At 50.4% G+C, this 23,212-nt stretch overlaps 1 protein-coding gene across 5 annotated transcripts in view; it reads right to left on the bottom strand.

Moving 5' to 3' along the window:
- The window catches only part of CRACDL (CRACD like), a 146,127-nt gene that overhangs the window by 117,400 nt on the left and 5,515 nt on the right, over positions 1-23,212 (bottom strand). Inside the window, exon 1 of one of the 5 annotated variants that reach the window (XM_024795485.2) lies at positions 12,247-12,418. The exons of 2 other annotated variants lie outside the window; for them this stretch is intronic. The gene's annotated coding sequence lies outside the window, so the exon portion shown is untranslated. Of the gene's footprint in view, positions 1-2,168; positions 2,582-2,645; positions 4,530-12,246; positions 12,419-23,212 lie in introns of those variants that run through there. 2 more of the 5 variants (XM_024795489.2, XM_024795488.2) reach the window with 2 other exon arrangements.

Genomic DNA, 23,212 nt, shown 5'->3' with positions numbered 1-23,212 from the left:
GGATCTCACCTCATGGCTTTTCTGGCCCAGCCCAGCCCAGCCACTCTGTAGTAGGAGCTGCCAGTGCCCTGGAGCTCCTTTCGTGTTGAAAGCTGTAACCAGTGGGCGGACTGGCTGTCTCATCTGGGAGGCAAGCCACAAGAACAGGAGACCCTAAATGTGTAGCCTAGACAGCTCTGAGGTCACCCTCAGGTAGGGCGTCTCTTCCAGACAATTCCAAAATCTCAGCTGTGGGACAGGAATGGGTCCCACACCGCCTCGCTTGCAGACGCCGTTCCACGTCAACCCTCCAGCAAGTGATTTACCTGGCAAATGCCTGCCCTGTCCCTGCAGTGAGTGGTCTGGCAGGGGAGAGGCTAGCCCTCCTTCCTGGCCACACAGCTGGATGGCTCCACAGTTTCTCCCATCCCACAGCCTGTGGATAGTCCGTCAACCCAACGGCTTGGGAGTGAACAGAAAGATTTGATCAGCCCAAACAAAACCCCAAAGCCAAACTCATTCTATTGCTGCAAATGCCTATCAGGCAGATAAACTCCATTAAGCTCTGTCCCCTCCCTTCCCTGGTACAAGCTGCCACTTGCCCTGGACAACAGACCAACGCTCAGGTTTCCAAGGTGGCTTATAGTCCAGTGACCTTCCCCTCTCTGCTGTTGCCTCTATCAGCGGCACAGCAACATTCAGAGTCTGGCCCAGCCCAGCCACTCTGTAGTAGGAGCTGCCAGTGGCTGGCACAGAAGGCTGGGACCTACACTTGGAAGTGGACTGAGCCTCACAATTTCTGCTAAAAGTCCATCTGTACAGAAATAAATTTCATTCATACCTCATCTACTTTCTCTCAGCCTAGCCTGAGTCCCTGTATTTATTTGTATCAGTAAATTTGCACAGCCAGAATAATCCTAAAGGTTCAGAGGTCTACACTCGGAAAAAGCCCACTGCCCCAAACGTGTCTCGCCCAGCCCTGTGTTTAAAAGCTTCGTGCAAACACTGAGAGTACAGGATGTATAAATGCGTCCTGAGTTTAAGCCTCACACAGAGAATTGGCATCTCAGCAGCTCTGCTTCCTCCGAGACTCTGGGGAGGTTTCTCCAGCGAAAATTCAGGAGAGATGGGCAGAAAGCTGCCAAGCAATTGCTATGTATGGTTTATCTGCACATCAGGAGATTCATGAGCCCTAGATAGCAACAGCAGATTCTTAACTGTCCCTTATGATATTTGCATTCGATTCCTGGTGCTTCTCAAGGGGAACGTATTTGTTCATAAAATTGCTTTCTTTATTTTGGTTCACCTTGCTTCTGGTTTACATGTAAAAACTGCGATGTCACTGCTGTAACTTATAAGAAGGGGTGAGCAGGTTCAGGAAAACGCTTATTATACATCTGAGAAAGCAGTTATGATTATTAGCTCAGGATGCAAACCCAGGGGAGGTTCTAAAGGTTTCCATGTAATCTGGACCCAAGCAACCATCGTCAAACCACTGCTCATGAAGTCTGAGGGTGCAAACAAATTGAGCTGTCAGGCTGCAGGATGCGAGCAAACACTGGCCGGGCAAATGGCATTTCCTCCCTCCAGCACCTTCCTGCTGCTGACCCGCCTGCTCTAAGGCCCACTGAAACCTGATGCCCAGACCAGCCGGCCTCTCCAGGGAACGGGCCTGGCACCAAAAGCTCCATCTGTTAGCACACCCCAAGCCACCTGGCCACTTTGCTCTTTTTCCCTGGTTCCCTTACAGGCAGGAGAATCTTGTCCCTCTGCCACCTGTAAACTCACAGAGCCTGTCCCGAGGTACAAAGCCCATCCGTGAGCGTGGCAGAGGGCCTGCGGAGTCGCTATGGAAGCCAACAACAAAAGGAATGGGTAGCGGGGCTTGGGCCGCTTTCAAAAAGGGGAAACTTAATTCTGAAGCGGAAAATGGCTACATTTTGCCCCGATTCCCACCCCTCCGGATTAGTACATCATGAGTAGTCAGTAACGCCATCTCTCCCACGTCGCACTTCCCCGATAACTTCGCACTACTTCCCACCTCAGAAGGTTGGCTCTGTCTCCTCCTCCAGCTGCTCCTACCTGCAGGAAGCTGATTTCAGAGATCTCCTACCAAGGCGGCCGTGAGCTGGGACGCACCTTCAGGCAGGACCTCCCACTTCCCCGTTGAGAACGGGAGACTGTCTCACCTCTGAAAACGTAGTCTAAGAAGCTCCTTGTGGCCAGGTGCGGTGGCTCACGCCTGTAATCCCAGCACTTTGGGAGGCCAAGGTGGGTGAATCACCTGAGGCCAGGAGTTTGAGACCAGCCTGACCAACATGGTGAAACTCTGTCTGTACTAAAAATACAAAAAATTAGCCGGACGTGGTGGCACGTGCCTGTAATCCCAGCTACTTGGGAGGTTGAAGCAGGAGAATCACTTGAACCTGGGAGGTGGAGGTTACAGTGAGCCAAGATCACGCCACAGCACTCCAGCCTGGGCAACACAGCAAGACTCTGTCTCAAAATAAATAAATAAATAAGCTCCTTGTTTCCCAGCCACTGCTTTGAGGACCCCCCAGAACCAGAGTCTCCTCTGCTCACAATGACAACCGTTTCTACAAAACAAGGAGCAGCCTCAAAGCCGAGAGAGCTGGAGTTGGAGCGTTCCCTCCCTCCACACCCACCTGCCGTCAGAGCGTAGTGTTGCAATTCGCCAGGCCTGGCTCCATTCACCTGCTGGTGGCCTCGGCCAGGGTTTGCTCTGACAGAGCCCATTTCCTTTTCTACAAAGTGGAGCCAATAATGGTGCCTCCTCTCACGAGTGACAGGAGGATTAAATGAGGCGATGTAAATAAGGTGTTGAGCCCAGGGTTGCCGGGAATTACCGCTCAGTAAAAGAGGGGCTGTTCTGGGCTTCGCTTCCAGTGAGTTTGCTGGGCACAGAGAATCAGAAAAATCTAAGACACCTTTTATTTTTAAAGGGAGGCTGAGAAGTTGTTGGCAGCACGTCCTGGCAAGATAGTGCCAAGCGTCAGGGGAGCAGCAGGTACCTGGGTGAGGTGCTGAACTGAGAGGCGGGAGACCCCCACGCCCGTGCTTCTGCTCTCATCACAGGCACACCCCCCTTCTGCTTTCTAGGCCTCAGGTATCTCGTCCTTAAAAGGGGCATATGAATTCTGGCCCTGGCCCACTCATAGCGGATGGGGGCTCAAGCGAGACTGCTGGGTGCACGCTGGGCCTTGCAAAGAACAGAGGCTACATCAGTGGGAGGGTTTCTCCAGATGTGTGAGACCCTTTGCACAATGCCTCCGGGACCGGTGCCAGCAGAGGGACGTGGACAGGGTGGGAGTCCACAGCACTTAGCAAGCGGCCTCCACAGGCCGCCCATTACATCAGGCTCCGCAGGGACAAGGCTGATGGCAGCAAGGTCTGTGGTCTCAGACTCCCACAGATGAGAATGTCCCACTTCGTGTCGGGCCCAGGTGTCATCCAACACGCGACGTCCAAAGATCAAACAGAAGGACCAGATCTCAGTGAGGGGTGCCAGTGCCAGGAAGGGAGGCACCTGCAGGACCGTGTGCTCCCAAGCCCACTGGAAGGAGCCAGTGGGTGGCCCCTTGGCCACGCTCTGCAGCCAGCTCACCCTGGTTCTGTGAACCCGAATGCTGGTGACCAAGGCCAGGTCAGGGTAGAAACCATCTGGTTGAGCCTCCAAGCTGGGCCACCCTGAGCACCTGAGGGTGTTTTGATTTCCTCCCAGTCTGCAGTGCTCATAAAATCAAACCCATGGAAACCGCAAACACACCAATCCCTGCTCCGCCTGTGTTTTCCCATGTGGCTACAGGAAATCCACAAAGGTAACATGGTGTGCCCATACCACGTACCAAAGCCTTTAAAGACGTGTTGTTCTAGAACAATGCTGACACGCTCGTGATTACATATTTTACTGTTCCATCTAGCTGGCTCATTTGGTGGTGACACAAGTACCTGGCCCCTCTGCACCCCCGGGAGGCACAAAGCCCACATTGTATTCTGCCCTAATGAGCCAAGAGTGACAAGCGCGGCTTCCCTGTTTTCTGGTGTGACAACCACTGGCGTCCTGGGCAGCATACCCGTGCCAGAGTTTAGAATGAGCAGGAACGGCGCAAGGGCAAATAAAACATTTTGCAATATATTAAAGTACCTGTGCCAACAATTCTCTGCCTTTTAACAAAAAGGCAGTTTGCAAAGAGTAAAGGAAGGCCAGACAGGAGGTGATGCATTGTCTGGTATTGCCTCTGCCTGCCTGGGGGTGCCGGGGGTAGGTGAAGGCGCTGAGCCGGCCGTCCCTGCTGCACCGTGAGCAGTGAGCTCGGTGATGCTCACACCTGTCTGCCACTCGCTCCCCAGGCATGACCTGGCCACGCCCATTCAGGGCCCATGTTTGTCTCCGGCACGCTGGGGTCACAGCAGCTGTGCTTTGCAAGGCCTGGTCCTGTGACCCTCTGCTCATCTATGATCGGGCTTGTGCTCGGCTCACAGCAGGCTTTCCCTGAATGCCCTGAGGTCTATGACAGCTCCTGAGAGCCGACCCCCACTGTGGTTGAGGGTGCTGACTCTCAGCCCCCGCCTGGCACAGCCTCCCCCTCCCCGCTGCAGCCTTTGCTGAAACGCAGCTGAGCTAATTCTGGGCTCCCTGCCACCCGCACAAGCCCACGCTGCACATGCTCTGACTCACGGCTGAGGCGTCCAGAAGCAGTGAGGGGAAGGAAGGCTGCTGCCAGGCACCCACTTGGCATCAGTCAATGGCCAGGGGTCCGTCCTTGGGCCTGACAGTGGAATCCGAGGGTGGATCTGAGACCTCTATCCGCTCTCATCAAATCACACTGGCAGTAGCTAAGCCCACATTTTAAACCCAGTGAATTTCTTGAGACATGCAGCCATATATACTCATAGCACACACTCATGCAGTTAAAACCTGGAATTAAAAATTAAACCTGTTATTCTTTATCACTGAGACCTATTTCAGCATGTGGTAAATTCTTACACTATTGCCACATCTCTCAAACATAAAAAGCATTTGATCAGAAAAGAAGGGAGATAATTTGCCTCCAGAAGTTTAACGCAATCTTATTTGAAAACCTTTTCCTGAAGACCTACTATGTGCTCTCCCTCTGAGTACACCAGAACCTAAGGTGCCGTCCCCACCCTCGAGAATCCTCGGTCTGTGCAGGAGGCAGACAGCCATGTCCGTAACCCACTCATAAAGGAAGTGTGTGGAGTGCTGTCTAGAGGGAAACCACATGAGAACGGTCACCTCTGCCCAGGGTGGAGGAAGGGAAGAGAGCTGGCAAAGCTACTCAGGGTGGTCTGTGGGCAGTCAGCCAGTGGGGCAGGTCCCTGGGCAGAGAGGAGACAGGTGTGAGGCCTGTGGTAGGGGAGTGCTTGGGGAACAGGGAGTACAAGGCTGGAGCCTGTGGGGAGTGTGGGGAAGGGCTCAGACACAAGAAATGCTGTAGTCAGACTGGGAAGGACCCATGGATCTGGCTGGGAGGAGACAGATTGGAGGGTGCAGGCAGAGGGCCACGCCGATGGACTCACCCAGGAGTCCCTTAGTCACGCAGGACCGCACCTCCCACCCAACAGCAGGTCTGGGCATCTGAGGAGTCTTGGAAAGCATGGTCTTCGGGAGCAGAAAGCCCTGGCAAATGTACATGGCTGTGCAAGTGACTTACATGCTCTGAGCCTCCCCAGTCGTTAGAATGAAGAATCAGGCAATCCTTATCTTGCGGTGTTGTTTTCAGGATGCAATCAGCTAAGCTATGTGGGAGCCCTGGCAAAGTGCCTGGCCTGGGGCAGGTGATCCTGCAGCAACGCAGCAGGATGTGACGGGGAGAATATAAAACCAGCTTCAGACCCAACTCCACGGTTTACGCTTTATGTGCAGCCCAAGGACCTGGGGAGGACCTGATGCCTCAAAGCCTTAGCTGCCTCCCGCCCAGAATGGGCATTGTATGTGCCCTGTTGAAAGGCTAAGCAACCACCTCTGCAATGCAGGCTTTCAGCATCATCTGGCCAGTAAGAGGCTGCCTGCCTGCCCATGCCCCTCTCATGCCCAGGAGCCAGGAAGCCAAGGCAGGAGCCAGGCAGGGGGAGGAGGCAGGAGCCCCAAAGGCCCAGGTGACTGTATTGGTGAAGCTCTTCACTTCAGAAGTAACGGTAATTGCAGAAATGGGAAGGGGTCCTTGAGCAACCCGCAGGGTCCTGCCAGCCCAGCCCCCAGTCCCCAACATCAAGGAGCACCACCTCCTTACAGGCTCGTTTCCTGGGCTGGACCCTACCCCTCACTCCCTCCACCCTCCCCCCAAGGTTGGGGCCCAGGCCTGAGCCCACAGCACTAGGAGGAGTCCTGCAGCTGCTTCCAGCAGAACCTGCCGCCCTCACCCAGACATCAGGTTACAGAAATGGGGTCCTGTCCCCGCCGAGGGGGGCTCTACGGTTTACACGGCTGGATACGGGCCAGGACAGTTTACTGTGAGCTTCCATCCTCTTCAAGGGAGTCTTTTTTAAAGACGGGAGCTTGCGCAGAGCAGAGAGGAGCCCTGCCCCCTGCCCCCCACCAGCCTTTGCCTGCTTCCAGGGAACCAGCTGGTGACCTCATGGAGCTTCACGCTGGCCCCACAACTGGGGCTCTCCTGCCGACAGACTCCTCCGTCAGTGTCTCTGCTGGAATGTGGAGACACGGACAGAGCCCTGAGCTGGGCAGCTTTGGGCACAGGTCCACTAGCACTCCTCCAGGGGGAGTCCCCGGGCGGTCAGCCTCTCTTCCTCCTGTGCCTGGTGAGACAGCACCACCCCAGGACTTCAGGCCCTAGAGAGAGAAGGAGCGAAAGGTCGCTCCCAGAGCGGGGCCCAGCCCTGGGAGATGCTGTTTGCAGTTAGAGGGTGCCCAGTGCGCAAAGAGGTGCCGTCCAGAGTTCCCCCTGAATCTAGAAGACCCAGGCTTTTCGCACCAGCCCCTGTTCACAGTCACAGGTCCCTGCCAATGTGAGTAGTTTTGAGGTGTTTGGCAAAGGCCATTCAAGGTAGAGAAATAATGAGGGGAGAAAGGTCGACCAGGAAAGGACTGGGTCCAACTCATGCTTGGAGTGATAAGAGAAGGCAGAAAAGGATATCACGTGCCAGACCTTAGGAGACTCAGGCTCAGGAACAAGGGGGCACAGAGTGCTGGAGAGGTGCCGGCCATCTGCCCCTTTTCTACGTGGAATAGCACGGGCTAAGTCCTCCCTTTCAGCCCTGGTGGCAGTGCCAGGAGCCGGCCAGAGCAAGTATCATAGCAGTCTCTTTCCTGAGCGCGTGGAAGGTACCTCCTGGAACCCTTAGAGATGAGTGGGGCAAGGCATAGCATAGGCAGCACGCCACGGGACCACAGGGACCGGGGATGCCTGGGGACTGGTGTAGCATGACTCTCTCTGGAGCCCTGGAGGAGCTGCCTGGGTCTGTGCTAATCCAAGAGACAGGGAGACCTCGTGAGAGTCACCTAGATCACAGAGGGACAGCCATCAGCTCTGCCAGGTGAAGGACGAGAGCCACAGAGTGATGGTGGGGGCTGCACTGGGCAGGCGAAGAGGGCACCGCTCTTCAGAGAGGGCGGGCTGCCTGCTGGGGTTGGGGGAAAGAGCTGTGAGCCACACGTAGGTGCAGGCAAGGGCACGAGTGACATGTGGAAGTTAGGCAACACAACTTCCGACAAGACATCAGGCTTTCTCCGACTCTCCCACCGAGGCAAGGCACAAAGGCAACTATTAAGCACCTCTGATGACCACCACTAAACCTCCTGGCACCCAAATCAAAGCTCTGACCGTGAGGACATGCTTTCTAGGCAGCCTGAGCATTTCAAGGCGTGGCCAAGCCTTGTGTTTGGCGAAAGACAGCCCAAGTGCCCACTGGGCTGGCGGGGCTGCTGCCCTCAGGGTCACTGGGCCAGGCCTGAGGAACTGCCCCAAAGTTCCAGAGATGGACAGATGGCAGAGATCCAAACTCCCAGGACACTAGCCAGTCTCCGGGCATGCTTACAAAAAGGGGGGGGACTTTCCCAATTATCAAGTGATTCAAAGGATGAGAAAAACTCTACTATGCCCACACAATGGAATACTTCTCAGCAACAGAAAGGAAGAAACCATTGACACACAACGACATGGATGAATCACAAAATAATCACGGGCTGGAAGAAGCCAAAAAAGCGCATGATTCCATTTAAGGCAAATCTTAGGAAACAGTGTGAACTGAGTAATAGGGACAGAGAGTGGACCAGGGGTTGCCCTGCAGGGGATCTAGGGAGGGATTATGGACACACGTGAGGAATTTTGGGGGCAATGGGTACGTGCACTATCTTGTTCGTGGTGTTGGTTTCACAGGTATACACACATATCAAGACATATGAAATTGTGCACTTTAAATGTGTGCAGATTATATCTCAATGATACCTCAATAAAGCTTTTTTTAAAAAAAAAACGGATTATAAAAATATAGATATGAAATATCCCATACTTCTATAACAGCTAACCAGAAATCACATTTTTATATGTTTCCTTCCAGTCTTTTCCCTATTCCCACACATAAATATCAAATTTTTTTATGTAGGATACAAACTCTTTTTGAAAACGTTTTATTATCCTGATTTTTTTTCTTCTTTTTAATGTGAAAAGTTCTATGCACCCTGGGAAGAGGAGGTGAAGATAGCAGCTTCCCACAGAAGGGGTGAGAAGCCGGGAGAGGAGCGAGTCCCTGAGCGGGGTCATGGACACAGGGCGGAGCATCTGCCTCGTGCCCTAAGCAAGAGCCTGCCCGGGGTCAGCACCTGTCCTTAGGTATACCTCACCCAAACCATCTCCTTTGCTAAACGGAGCCTAAATGACAGCAGTTTGCACCCAGTATCTGTTCAATCAGAATTTGCTAAAGGGAATCTGAATGAAATGAAGCTGAGCCTGCTCTCCAACACATCCTGCACCTTCTGCCTCCTGTTCTGGCACTGGCCCCCGCCTCTTCCCCATGGGCCTTCTTCTCCCTCCAGCTCGGCCCACTATCCTTCCTGCCTTCTTCATTTAGCCTTAGATCATGAAGTTCCCTCATTCCCTTGTGACTAAGCATCCTTCAGAAAGGTTCCCAAGGGCCTCACTGCACTCCTGCAGATGAATGACTCATTCCCCATCATTGGATGTTCAAATTCCTTCCAAATCTTCACCTTTATATATAACATTGTGATGAACATCCTTGCATAGGAATTTTGGACTGCAGATTTAATTGTTTCCTTGGGATAAATTCCTAGAAATGGAATCCCCAGGATAAAGGGAGGAATTCTTTTAAAGGTTTTGAGACATCCTGCCAAACTGCTTGGCAGAAAGCTTGCAGCTTCCTCTCCCAAGGCATATGAGAGTCCTTGCCAAACACTTTCACATGCATTGAGTACCATCGTTCACAAAAACAAACAAACAAAAGCAAAGCACACCACAAGTTTGTCAATTTAATAGCAAAAAATAGTATCTTACTTTAATAGGGCAGGTACCTACCGGATTAATGTCAGATTGACTTTCTCACACTTGCTGACATTTCTATTTCTCCTTTTATGAACTAATTCCTTTTTTAAAATGTGTATACATTTAAAGGGTACAAGCGAAATCTTGTTACATGGATATATTATATAGTAAAGTCTGGCCTTTTAGTGTAACCATCACCCAAACATTGTACCCAGTAGGTTATGCCTCATCTCTCACCCCTTAATCCTTCCCAGTTGTCAATGTCTATCATTCCACACTCTATGTCCATGTATACACATTATTTTGCTGTCACTTATAAGTGAGAACATTGGGTATTTTGTCTAAGTTATTTCACTTAAGATAATGGCCTCCAGTTCTATCCATGTTGCTGCAAAAGATATGCTTTCATCCTTTGTTATGGCTGAATAGTATTCCACTGTGTACATACATCACATTTTCTTTGTCCAATCACCCATTAATGGACACTTAGGTTGATTCCATATCTTTGCTATTATGAACTGTGCTGCAATAAACATAAAAGTGCAGGTATCTTTTTAAAATAATGATTCCTTTTCCTTAGGGTAGATACCCAGTAGTAGGATTACTGAATTGAATGGTAGTTCCATTTTTAGTTCTTTGAGAAATCTCCACACTGTTTTCCATACAGTTTGTACTAATTTACATTCCCACCAACAGTGTAGAAGTGGCTGGGTGCGGTGGCTCGTACCTGTAATCCCAGCACTTTGGGAGGCCAAGGGGGGTGGATTGCTTGAGTTCAGGAGTTCGAGACCAGCCTGGCCAACATGGCAAAATCCTGACTCTACTAAAAATACAAAAATTAGCCAGACATGGTGGTGCATGTCTGTAATACCAGCTTCTTCGGAAGTTGAGGCCCAGGCTGAGAATTGCCTGAACCTGGGAGGTGGATGTTGCAGGGAGCCGAGATCACGCCATTGCACTCCAGCCTGGGCAACAGAGTGTCTCACAGTTGTCTAAAAAAAAAAAAAGAGTTCCCTTTTCTCCTCATCCATTCCAACTGTTATTTTTTGTCTTTTTTTAATAGCCATCCTTTCTGCTATCAGATGATATCACACTGTGCTTTTAATTTGCATTTCTCTGATGATTAGTGATGCTGAGCATTTTTTCATATGCTTGCTGGTCATTTGTGTGTCTTCTTTTGAAAAAATGTCTATTCACACCCTTTGCCCACATTTTAATGGGATTATTTGTGGGTTTGTTGAGTTGTTAAGTTCCTAGTAAATTCTTGATATTAGTTCCCTGTTGGATGCATAGTTTGTAAATATTTTCTTCCATTCTGCAGGTTGTCTGTTCTCTCTGTTGATTACTTCTTTTGCTGTGCACAAGCTTTTTCATTTAAATCCCATTTGTCTATTTCTGTTTTTGTTGGATGTACTTTTGAGGTCTTAGACATGAATACTTTGCCTAGATCAATGATCAGAAGAGTTTCCTCTAGGTTTTCTTCTAGTGTTTTTATAGTTTCAGGTCTTACAATTAAGTCTTTAATCCATTTTGAGTTGATTTTGTATATGGTGATAGACAGGGGTTCCAGTTTCATTCTTCTCCATATGGCAATCCAATTTTCTCAGCACCATTTACTGAAAGGGGCATCCATTTTTATACCAGTGTCATGCTGTTTTGGTTACTTTAGCCTTTTAGTATAGTTTGAAGTCAGGTAATGTGATGTCTTTGGCTTTGTTCTTTTTGCTTAGGACTGCTTTGGCTCTTTGGATTCTTTTTAGGTTCCATATTAATTTTAGGATAATTTTTTCCTTTTGTGAACTAATTCACATCTCTCACCTACTGTCTTATTAAGAAGTTCATTCACAATGAGTTGTTCATATTCATTATTAAAGTTGTTTATATAATACATTAGTCATTTATGTTGGAGACTTTTTTTCTGTCTCTGGTATCATGTGTGGAAAGATGTTTTTCATCCTTTAACTACTTACTCTTACTTACCTAAATTATTTTTAGCACCTCAATGATTTCATTTTTATATTTAAATTTTAATCCACATGGAATATATTTGGGGGTTTGATATGAGCAAGGGGCTTGATGGTTTCCCAAGTGGTTAAATATTAACCAGATGTATTAAATTCTATATTCCAGCCTTTCTAGTCTGTTCCATGGGCATGTTGTCTATTACCATCACAATATCAAATTGTTTACATTATTATAAATTTACAAATTTTTTTGAAACAGGGTCTCACTCTGTTGTCCAGGCTGGAGTGCAGTGGTGCAATCACAGCTCACTGCAGCCTTGAAGTCCTGGGCTTAAGCAATCCTCCCACATCAGCCTTCTGAGTAGCTGGGACTGCAGGTGTGCACTACCACACCTGGCTGATTTTTAAAAGGTTCTGCAGAGATGGGGTCTCTCTCTGTTGCTCAGGTTTGTCTTGAACTCCTGGCCTCAAGCGATCCTCCTGCCTCAGCCTCCTAAATTGTTGGGACTACAGGTGTGAGCCACTGTGCCTGGCCTACGGTATGTTTTTTAATACGTTTTAATATCTGGTAGGTTATCCACCCAGATTCTGGCCAGGGGTTGCATTAAATCAGTAAGTTAATTTGGAAACAACTGAAATATGTAAGATATTGATCCCCCACTGCTGGAACATGCTGAACATCTCTACCTGTACAATGGCTCTTTTGTGTCCCTGGTACAATTTCATGATGCGGATTGTACACACTTCCCATGAGTATCGTTCCTGGGTATTCCATTTTTGATTCTATCATGAGTGGAACTGCTCACCTGTCACATCTGCTGACCTTGCAGGCAGAGGACTACGCTCTTCACACTTCTCATCTGTAGGCACTGTCTCTGCAGCTTTCACAAACGGGGCACAGCTGGTTCCAAAGCCTTCGCTGAGCAGTCATCCCACAGGCACCCAGGGCTGTCACCACCAAGGGGTGCCAGCACTTTCCTGCGGGACACAGGACCTCCCCAGTCTGGCTGCAGCTTACTTTGAAACTCCTTTGTCCCCTCCAGCCCTCCAGCACCTGTCCAGTCTCATCAGACACGGCACACTTATGCACACTGGACCCCTCTCCCAGCTGGAAAAGCCTCCCCATACTTCCCTGCCTGTGGAAACGGGTCTCACTCCTCTAGATTCACTCCGATGCTACCTCCACAATCCAAATTCATGAATCCCCACTGGAAGTCCATCTTGCACAGTAGCGCTTATTTTAATCTACTTTGTGATAAGAATCACCCACGTGTCTGTGTCCCCTATCAGGTGTGAAAGCACACCCCGCCCTAAGTCATCCTGCCACAAATCCAGCGCTGTGCCCACAGCTGCAGCAAATGCATGTTGACAAACTGGATCAAAGAAACCTCAGGAGTGGAGAACCTGCTCCTCCCTGCTCACTCCCTGAGCCAAAAGGAAGAAGTACTCCAGGAAGACAGGAGGCTGAGGACAAAGGAACATTTATGCCTTTGCAGAGTGGATGGGGGTGCAGGCCAGCCCTGCTCAGTCTGCACTCCCAGAACTGTCCCAACGAGGTCCCAGAACCTTTCCGACAACAGAGGAGCCAATCCGCTCTCCCTTGGGAGAGGGAGCCTGTTCTTGGAAATCAAGTCTGCCTCACTATGGCCCAGACATGCTCAGGCAAAGGCTAAGTTCTCAGCCCCAGTCACAGAGCAGATTCGCCTGCAAAGCTTGTTCAGCACCAGAAGGTCCCACCCAGCCCTCCTGAGTCAGCTTGGCAGGGTGCAGGCAGGGCAGCCACAAGTGGTACCGATACCGGGCCAATCTGCAGCCCAGGTGAGCACACCTCCATCTCCCTGGCCTTCCTTGAATAGGATCCAGATGGGCAAAGGAGGAGGAAACCAACATTGGGCAGTGCCCAGAGGCAGGCCTTGGGCTCGGAAGGCTCTTGACATGTACTATGGTGTTCCCTCAGTGAACCTGGGTGAATGCTTGTCCTCATTTACAGATCAAGATACACAGTCAAAAATGTAAGTCTCATCCCCGGGTGACCAGGCTGGGCCTAGGACCAACCCCAATCCCCTACATTTGAGAAATCCATCCTTTTTTTGCTTAGCTAAAACTCCGAAGTTCCTGAAAGACCCACATATCTATCTCTCAGTAATCCCCACATACCCATCTCTCGGCAATCCCCACGTATCCATCTCTCGGTAATCCCCACGTACCCATCTCTCGGCAATCCCCACGTATCCGTCTCTCGGTAATCCCCACGTACCCATCTCTCGGCAATCCCCACGTACCCGTCTCTCGGTAATCCCCACGTACCCGTCTCTCGGTAATCCCCACGTACCCGTCTCTCGGTAATCCCCACATATCCATCTCTCGGTAATCCCTAAGGCTGAGGCCCCTGAGCACTTGATCCTGAGACGTGCTCAGAAGCCAGGGCTGCTTGCCTTACAGAACAGGCTCTGTCTGAGGTGGGGTCTCTCTGCGTTCCCGCAGCTCCTCCTGCACCTGTGCACAGCTAGGCCAAGCCACCGGCCAGCCCCTCCTGCACTGAGTCATTCCCGCCTCTGTGACTCTGCCCCAGGTCGTGGAGACCCTGAGTCCCACTCCCACCCAGGGCCACATTATTACTTTCTCGGGCCCCATGCACGCTCACCCTCCTGTGCCCCTTGCTCCACTTAAAAAAACAATTACAAAAGCATATTTTCCGATTGTGTCAGTACAAAGGTGAATATATTAATATTACATATTAAAACATTTTCTTTGACCTAAAGTTTGTGTTTTTCTTCTTTTTTAATTTCTTTTCTTTTTTGAAGAAGGCATCACAGCTCAGTGTTTATCATCCGATTAAAGAAATTAAAATGGCTGGGAGCGGTGGCTCATGCCTGCAATCCCAGCACTTTGGGAGGCCGAGGTGGGCGGATCATGAGGTCAAGAGTTCGAGACCAGCCTGACCAACATGGTGAAACCCTGTCTCTACTAAAATACAAAATATGCCCATGCACAGGGCATGGTGGTGCGTGCCTGTAGTCTCAGCTACTCAGGAGGCTGAAGCAGGGGAATCTCTTGAACCCGGGATGCAGGGGTTTCAGCGAACGGAGATCACACCACTGCACTCCAGCCTGGCACAGAGCAAGACTCCATCTCAAAAAAAAAAAAAAAAAAGAAAAGACAAAAAGAAATTAAAACACTTTCACAGGCCTCTCAAATTACAATGGGCCCTTGGCACTGTGCCACCTATGCCCAGTGGGCCAGCCTGGACCCGTCATGAGCAGCGCAGGATGCCCAGAACACTCCCCAGGGAAGACCAGCTCAAGCACAAGCTGCCTATGACGTCATGCAGCTCCAATTAGCTTGACACCTAGCTCTCTCTCACAGGGGAGTCTAGGCCAAGGTCCCCTGCAAGACTGGGCCGCGGAGGGAAGCACATGCCTGCAAGGATCCGAAAGCATCTTGTGAGGGGCCAGGAAGGAGACAGGGGTCTGGGGTGTCTCATGATCCCTGAGCAGACAAAACAACTTGTATATTTCTAATGCTGAAAACTTTACCAGGCTACCTGATGCTTAGGGTTACTTTTAATGCCTGGAAACTAAAAAGAAATGAAATATAGAATTCGATAAAACTGAGTAGCAATTCACTATGAGAGTTGAGTTAGCTGAGCCTACTACACCTGTAAATTTGTAGGCCGGGTGCAGTGGCTCACACCTATAATCCTAACACTTTGGGAGGCCGAGGTGGGCAGATTGCCTGAGCTCAAGAGTTCGAGACCAGCCTGGGCTACAGTGAAACCCCATCTCTACTAAAATACAAAAAATTAGCCAGGCATGGTGGTGTGCACCTGCAGTCCCAGCTACTTGGGAGGCTGAGGCTGGAGAATCACTTGAACCCCGGAGACAGAAGTTGCAGTGAGCCGAGATCGAGCCACTGCACTCCAGCCTGAGTGACAGAGAGAGACTCCATCTTAAAAAAAAAAAAAATTGTGATCACATTTGGTTATCTCTTTTAGACTACATTCTGCTAATTCATATTATTTTTTAAAATTCATGAGGAAAATGGTACTTTGTCTCATAGCTGGAGTGAAAGCCTCACCAATTGCAGAAGCGCTGTGGTCCCAGGGCACCCCCTAATGGAACCTACTCAAATTGCAAGCAAAGTACCCAAGAAGAAAAAGCAAATTGCGAAAGGATAGCCTGCCATACCCACTTCTTTGAGAGGCCACAAATATTAATTATCCAAACACAGATTTTTATGTCTTTATATATGAATCCCTGATGTACATGCATTATCTAGAAATGAAATCAACACTAGGTCACGTATTTATACAGGCTATTATTTCTCAATATGTGTCAGATGTTGATGTGATTAATTAAATATGACACCTAGTCAAGTCTCAAAATTCAGTGTCTGTCTTTCTGCTGATATGCATTTTCCCTACTGATGAATTGTGAAAACATAGTTACTGTCATATGAAAAGTTTCTCAAATTGTTCAATATTACAAAGGGAACTTCATACTCAGAAAAACTGGGAACTCTGGCTTTAGGGCAGAGTTTCCAGCCTTTACAAAAGCAAACACCATGGCAGGCCATCTTGGATATTGATCCTTGGAGGGAATTTCATGGGAATTCCACTTTAGTTGACAGTGAAGAGCTTAAGCCACAAGTTTGTCCAAAAACCATGTGTCCATCAGAAGAGCAAAGAACTGCTGTAGTATTAACATGCTATTACAACAGAAGTGTTTATTTAGGAATTGGGGAGAAACAAGAACAGACAATGTTTGGGAAGTCTCTGCTCCTTCAGTTAATGATGGTGGCACATGGCGAGCAGTTCACTCAGGTTCACCCCGGGAGCCATAAGACTCAGATGCAGCCACTCTGGTGCCACGTGACCACTGACCAAGTGCAAGTTAGGATCCTCCTGGCAGACCCTGGGCTAGAGCTGCCAGCTCGGGATCCCAGCCCACTGCGTCAGGGGCTTCAGTGACCACCTCCCTCTCTGCCCCACCTTGGTCTCCTGGGCTGGGGACAAGCAAGCCACTTTCACCTCAAAATAAAGACATCATTTCTGCTTTTAATTAGTGGGGTAATACGCAAGGCTATAATATATCCCTTAAGTACCTAACAGTGCTTGGAACACAGCTCGGGCTCAGCCAACCACGGAGCCATTCCCATCTCCCTCTGCTCAGCTTTTATTCTCACAGAAAGGAGCCAGTTATGTTTACTCCTTCAGAAGGCGAAGAAGGACTTAACAGCCAGGGCTAATTATGTGCTCATGCTGGGCCCAGCGAGGTATGCTCCACAAAACACGCCTCCACTAAGGGACCCCCCAGGGCACAGCACCCCCAGGCATGGCCCATCTCCTCCCTCCTACTCCACCACCTCCCATGACCCAGGGGCCCTGTCCAGCACCTCCACCCAGCAGGTCTTATTCCATTTTAACCAAGAATGCCTTAACCCCCCCAAAAAAGGGGTGCTGAATGAGGTCTCATTATAATAAAAATATTGTTTCCAACTTTCTTGGACATCAGTTACAATAGATCTGCCATTTCCACACAAATGCTCGCCTTTCCTTCTCCCTACAGCCCTAGGAGGCAGATGCCACAACCTCACAGAGGGCAGAGGAGGAAAGTCAGCCCAAGGCTGCACCTGAGGCCACCTAAACAGCACGGGCCCCACCAGGGTGTGGTCCAGGACGACCCAGCTCTCAGCCTGTCCCTTTCCTTCCCTTTCTCTCCTGTGGCAGCTGCTGCCAGTAGGGGCTGGGGAGAGGCAGGAGGGAAGGAGAGGGGAAGGAGGAGGGAAAGAAGAGGCTCTTGGCTGGACTCCAGCCAGGGTCCAGTCCCAGGTGGGACTTCAAGGAAGAAGGAGCTGACCAGGGAATGAAGGTTCCCTCCCTCACCTAGGCCTAGCCCCAGGCCTTGGGCACACTTGGGGGAGGAACTTGCCCAAGAGTGTTCACTAGCATTAAGTGAAACCCTGGGTGGGTTACCAGGACACGTCCTGACACTGTTTCCAAGTTCTCGGCTCAAGACAGGTTAAAAACAAGGTGACAAGGAAAGGACCCTGGGTTCAAATCCCTGCATAACTCGTCTGTGCCTCAGTTTGCTCCTCTGTAAAGTGGGGATAAAAACAGTGAGAGAGGAAGCAATCATGGCAGCGCCTGTGTGTCAGCTGAATAGCCACAACAGTACTGAAACCCACAACTACAAAGCACGCGTGGGCAGAGGGTCAAGGGCATCGAGGTTCACCCAGAGGAACAAAGGCTGCATTCACGGGGAGCGCGCCTCCTGAGGGAAGCGGGATAAAGGTGGACTCACAGCTCTCGCTCAGCAGCTATGCAATCCTGCCAAACTGACTTCACTTTGCTAAGCCTGGGTCTTCCCACTTATAAAATACACAGGGGCCGGGCACGGTGGCTCACGCCTGTAATCCCAGCACTTTGGGAGGCCGAGACGGGGGGATCACGAGGTCAGGAGATGGAGACCATCCTGGCTAACCCGGTGAAACCCCGTCTCTACTAAAAATACAAAAAAACTAGCCGGGCGTGGTGACGGGCGCCTGTAGTCCCAGCTACACAGGAGGCTGAGGCAAGAGAATGGCGTGAACCCGGGAGACGGAGCTTGCAGTGAGCTGAGATCCGGCCACTGTACTCCAGCCCGGGCAACAGAGCAAGACTCCGTCTCAAAAAAAAATAAAAAAAAACCAAAAAACAAACAAAAAAAAAACACGCAGGGTGACGGCGAGGATTAAATACGACGGTAAAGGCGAAGCTACCCAAAAGGCAGAGCAATGCTTGACGGGTGGAAAACAGCATCAAATCTCTGAGCTGGAAAGGGCTTCTCTTCTAAACGCACACAAGTGCGTGCACACACGGACACACACACACACTTTATTAATTATTTTAAATCACAATACGGGGTGGGCAGGAGGGAGGGGTTATGCATTTGGCAACCTGGATTATCCAGTATTTATACGCTACAAAAAATTGTATTTTTTTACAATTTTTAAGATCTCATTTAATATGGTTAGAAGAATTGAAAGAAAAACCGCTGTAGCTGGTAAAATAATTATTACAATTTACTTCACAATACACAATCAACGCTTACCCCTCAAAAGTTAAAGGAAACCAGCTGTTACATACAAATCAAATCCTATTTTTAATTCACAAAGAGAAGGTGCCATAGAAACCTAAGGTGACTCATCTGGTACATGTGAAATGAGTATTATTTTCTCTTTTTAAAGAAAATATGGGTTCCCTGGACAGGCCTGATTCTTGGATGGGCTAGAAGCATGAGACACTGTACCCTCCCAGGATTAGAATGGGGAAGGCTGTCTCCCTCCACCTCAACTTAGAGGGGGCTGGGCGCCTTCTTTCTATTTCCGCCCACCATCCTTTTGGGAGCTTACAGGGGAGGGAGCACCAGGCCTCTTTAAACAGTCCATCTCTGCAGGGGTGACACCTACTGCTGGCTCCCAAGAGCATGCACCATGAGGCCAGTAGCTGCCCCCACAGTCTCCAACCCTCTGCAGGCCCCCAGCTGCACTTGGGGTTGCTAAAGACAATGTGTCTCCTGGAACCCTTCCTCAGCAATGTTCTCTCTGAACACAGAAAATACAATGATCCACTCAGAGGGGCGGCTTCGAACTCTACAGACACCTGAATTCACAGTAATTACGCACAAAGGCGTGTTTGAAGAGGCAAAGAGAAATGTTGTTCATAAACTGAAGGCGAATCAATTATGACTCATGAAAAAACATTGGCTATTAACTTAGCAGTGGGTTAATTCCTGCCTCCTTCCCACGCCTGCAGCGAAGGGTTGCTCGGCATTGACTCAACACGGCCAGAACGGGGAAGAGAGCGCAAAGGTTCTCCAATGCCCAGATAGACTCACCAGACAGCCCCTTACAACCCACCCACCCTCTCAGCTAGGGCGGGTCCCCAGGGATTCTAAGTACTTGGTTTGTATGCAAGGTAAATCTGCAGGAACTATTTGCCTGCGGCTTCCCCTCATTTCTCCACCTGCTTTGAAAGTCAGGCTGCGAAGTGTCCAATCTGAGTTCCAAGAGACAGCAGGGAGGGAGGCTTCAGGGCTCATGTCAAGAGGCCCCACTATGGACGTATCTGGTTTCCCCTGTGGACGGAGGCGGAGGTCACAGAGCCTCCCCCACTAACGCAGAGCAGCAGGTGGGACTCTCCCTGGGGCGGGTGGATGGTGGGAGGTGTGCGACCTGGAGCCACCAATGACTCCCTGGCCATGCTGGAGGCAGGAGTTACTGGCGGCCAGCTCTGCAGTGTCACTCTGCGGTGGTTCCAGCACATGAAGCTGAGGCCCAAGCTTGCAACAATTCTGTGGGTCCTGAATTCCCTGCGCTAAATCCTCTTCTGCCTCAGCGAATGAGAGTGAATCCTGAGTAACACAGATGCTGCCAACCAAGATTCAGGAAATCTTGGTAAAGATTCATCTCTTGGGGAAAAAAAAAAAAAAACTTGGTGTGAAAAAATTATTTCAGGCAGGACATATCAAAGGAGGAGTCTGGTATATACACTGGAAATCTACTTAGGAGACGGTACGCAAAGGCACTGATCAGACAAACACGCAAAAAATACAAAACCCATGATGGACAAAACATCACAATTTTAAATGACGAATGGACAAGCACGTATATCGTCATGTTACTAACTGGCAAATGGTTGAAAATGACTTAATTAAACATCCATCCCAGACAGGGCTCGGAGACTGGAACCTATCCCTACAATGGAATTTCTTGCAGCCCTGAGAATGGATGCAAATGAAGAATATCTAATAATCTAGTACTGTGGAAAAGAGGCTCAACTTGTACCATTCATTTTGAAAAGGGAGCTCATGACCAGGTGCAGTGGCTCATGCCTGTAATCCCAGCACTTTGAGAGGCCGAGGCAAGTGGAGCACTTGAGGTCAGGCATTCAAGACCAGCCTGGCCAACATGGTGGAACCCTGTCGCTGCTAAAAATACAAAAAAAAAAAAAAAAAAAAAAACTAGCCAGGTATGGTGGTGCGTGCCTGTAATCCCAGCTACTCGAGAGGCAGAAGAATCTCTTGAACCTGGGCGGCGGAGGTTGCAGTGATCACAAATCGCGCCACTGCATTCTAGCCTGGGCGACAAAGAGAGACTCTTTCTCCACAAAAAAAAAAAAAAAAAAAAAAAGACAGCTCACAAAACAATACAGACATTACCTCTTTGAGGTAAATATGTACTCTAGTGCATATACGTATGTATGTATAGTCACTCTAGCATAGACAGAAGTTCGGAAGGCTATGCCCCAAATGTTGTAAGAGATTCACTCCTGTTCCGCTCCCAGGCTTGACGATAGAGACCGTTACTGCAGCACCCGGCCTCAAGCCACGTAACACAGTGGCCGAAGAGCAGCCTGACCGAGGTGAGGGAAATCTCAAGCCTATTCAGAGCCCCAGACAGCTGACTGGCCTTCTCCGTGCTACCTGCTGGGCCCTCCCTGCTGGCTGGCCTGGCCACGTCCGGTCTACGGGGCTTCCTCCCCTACCGAGAGGCCAGATACTCAAGAGTCTGATGCAGGCCCACAAAATTCATTCAGTCATTTCTGTTTTAGAGTGTGGTACCACATAAGACCTGCACACCAGCACACCTCCACTCAAAGACCTGTCTTGGCTCACAAAGGCTGTGAAAAGAACAAGACAACACCGGCCAAGTCTCACCAAGCGAGTGACTCAAACCTTCAAAATGCTTGTGTTTGTCTATAAAAGTGCCCTTTTCAACCAGAGAGCATACTGGAAGCACTAACACACACAGGATAATTTCAGAATGTGATTTCCAATGGTGCGTGTAGCTGACACCCAGCCATCGACCAAAACTACACGGAATTCAGTTCCTGTAGAAATGATCACAGCTCAGAGACCGAATCGCCCAGCCCCACAGAGAGGTGTGGCCGTGTGACTCAGACCTCAAGGGAGTGGGTCTGACCCCTGAAAACACATCATTTCTTCTCCCTCCTCACCTCCACTGGACAAGCTAGTGCTGCAGAATCAAAGTCACAAATCTTCCATGCAGAAAAGATCCGCAAAAAAGTTCTTGGTACCCCTCCCTGGGGAATAATGGTCAATAATTAAAGTACTAAAGCAAGATCATAGAAACTCCGGAGCCAGGAGAGGGGTGTTAAACCCAGGTTAGAAAGGAGGTGAAGAGTGGAGACGGGGCTTCAGAGCACTTGCGGTATTTCCCATGCCACCTGCACAGAAGGGACAGAACCCGAGAGCCAGGGTCTGGGTCGACGTCCATGGACCCGGTGTGGCCCCTCTGCCCACTGCACCTGCTCCCTTACCTATCTGGTGCAGACCTTGTGTGTAGTCGCGGAGGTGTAATCACACCAAGAGCTCAGAGAACAGCCCAGTGTGCCCCAGACTCCAAGCAGCTTCTACAGTGGGATGGGTGAGCTGCCTCCCTGGTCATGTCTCTGTCCCGAGGAGCCAAGGGAAGAAACCATCCCTGAGCACAAAGTTCAGTGTCTGTGGACCTGAAGTGAGTGTAAGCAAAGCTTCACGAACCTCTACAGACCCCCGCCTGGTCCCAGAATGCCCCAGGCACGGCAGGCTCCCCCATCTGGACGGGATGATGGCTTCACAAAAAAATGCCCAATCTCAAAACCCATTCCCAGGGACGAGTTTAGTGTCTTCTGTAAGGGGCATTTGTTAAATTGTTTGGGAACATTCAGTTCTGAAGCAAAAAACAACAAATGCAACGGGCGAATCTCACAGGATATGTCAGGTAGAGATAAATAGTAAGTAGAGCAGGTGTGTATCAAACAGAGGAGGAGATGCGAGCTCTAAGACACCTAGTATTCATGAAGTGCCAGATGGACCCAAGGCAGCTGGGCAGCAAAGACTCACTATACATTCGACATGGAAAAGGTGTTCGACACCACGACACATTCATATGCACGGGACCAATTACCCAGAGGAACCTGATATTCCCTCAAAATTCGCTTCCCCACTGGTGATCCAATTCTGGTCCTCTGAATCCAAGGCTGTTCAACACACTCACTAGTGAGCCCAGACATGGCAGGGCAGAACCATCCCTCTGTCTCTCCAACAGGACAGGGGCGTATGTCTTGGCCCAGGGCAGCTCCCATCTGTGGTCCCCATGCAAGGGCTTCAAGTCACGTCCTTCTCCCCACACATTGGTGGGGAGGGCAGATGCTGCAGAGCAAGAGGGGACACGAGGATACTTTCCAGCTACCCCATCCCTGTCCCCACCTTCTGTCCTGTGTCCCTGCCCCATCCCCGTCCCCACCTTCTGTCCTGTGTCCCTGCCCCATCCCCGTCCCCACCCTCTGTCCTGTGTCCCTGCCCCATCCCCGTCCCCACCCTCTGTGCTGTGTCCCTGCCCCATCCCCGTCCCCACCCTCTGTCCTGTGTCCCTGCCCCATCTCCGTCCCCACCCTCTGTGCTGTGTCCCTGCCCCATCCCCGTCCCCACCCTCTGTCCTGTGTCCCTGCCCCATCCCCGTCCCCACCCTCTGTCCTGTGTCCCTGCCCCATCCCCGTCCCCACCCTCTGTCCTGTGTCCCTGCCCCATCCCCGTCCCCACCCTCTGTCCTGTGTCCCTGCCCCATCCCCGTCCCCACCCTCTGTGCTGTGTCCCTGCCCCATCCCCGTCCCCACCCTCTGTCCTGTGTCCCTGCCCCATCCCCGTCCCCACCCTCTGTGCTGTGTCCCTGCCCCATCCCCGTCCCCACCCTCTGTCCTGTGTCCCTGCCCCATCCCCGTCCCCACCC

The sequence above is a fragment of the Macaca nemestrina genome, chromosome 13 (genome assembly GCF_043159975.1).
Source record: "Macaca nemestrina isolate mMacNem1 chromosome 13, mMacNem.hap1, whole genome shotgun sequence".
Taxonomy (NCBI): Eukaryota; Metazoa; Chordata; class Mammalia; order Primates; family Cercopithecidae; genus Macaca; species Macaca nemestrina.
This window is presented reverse-complemented; position numbering and strand designations above follow the sequence as displayed.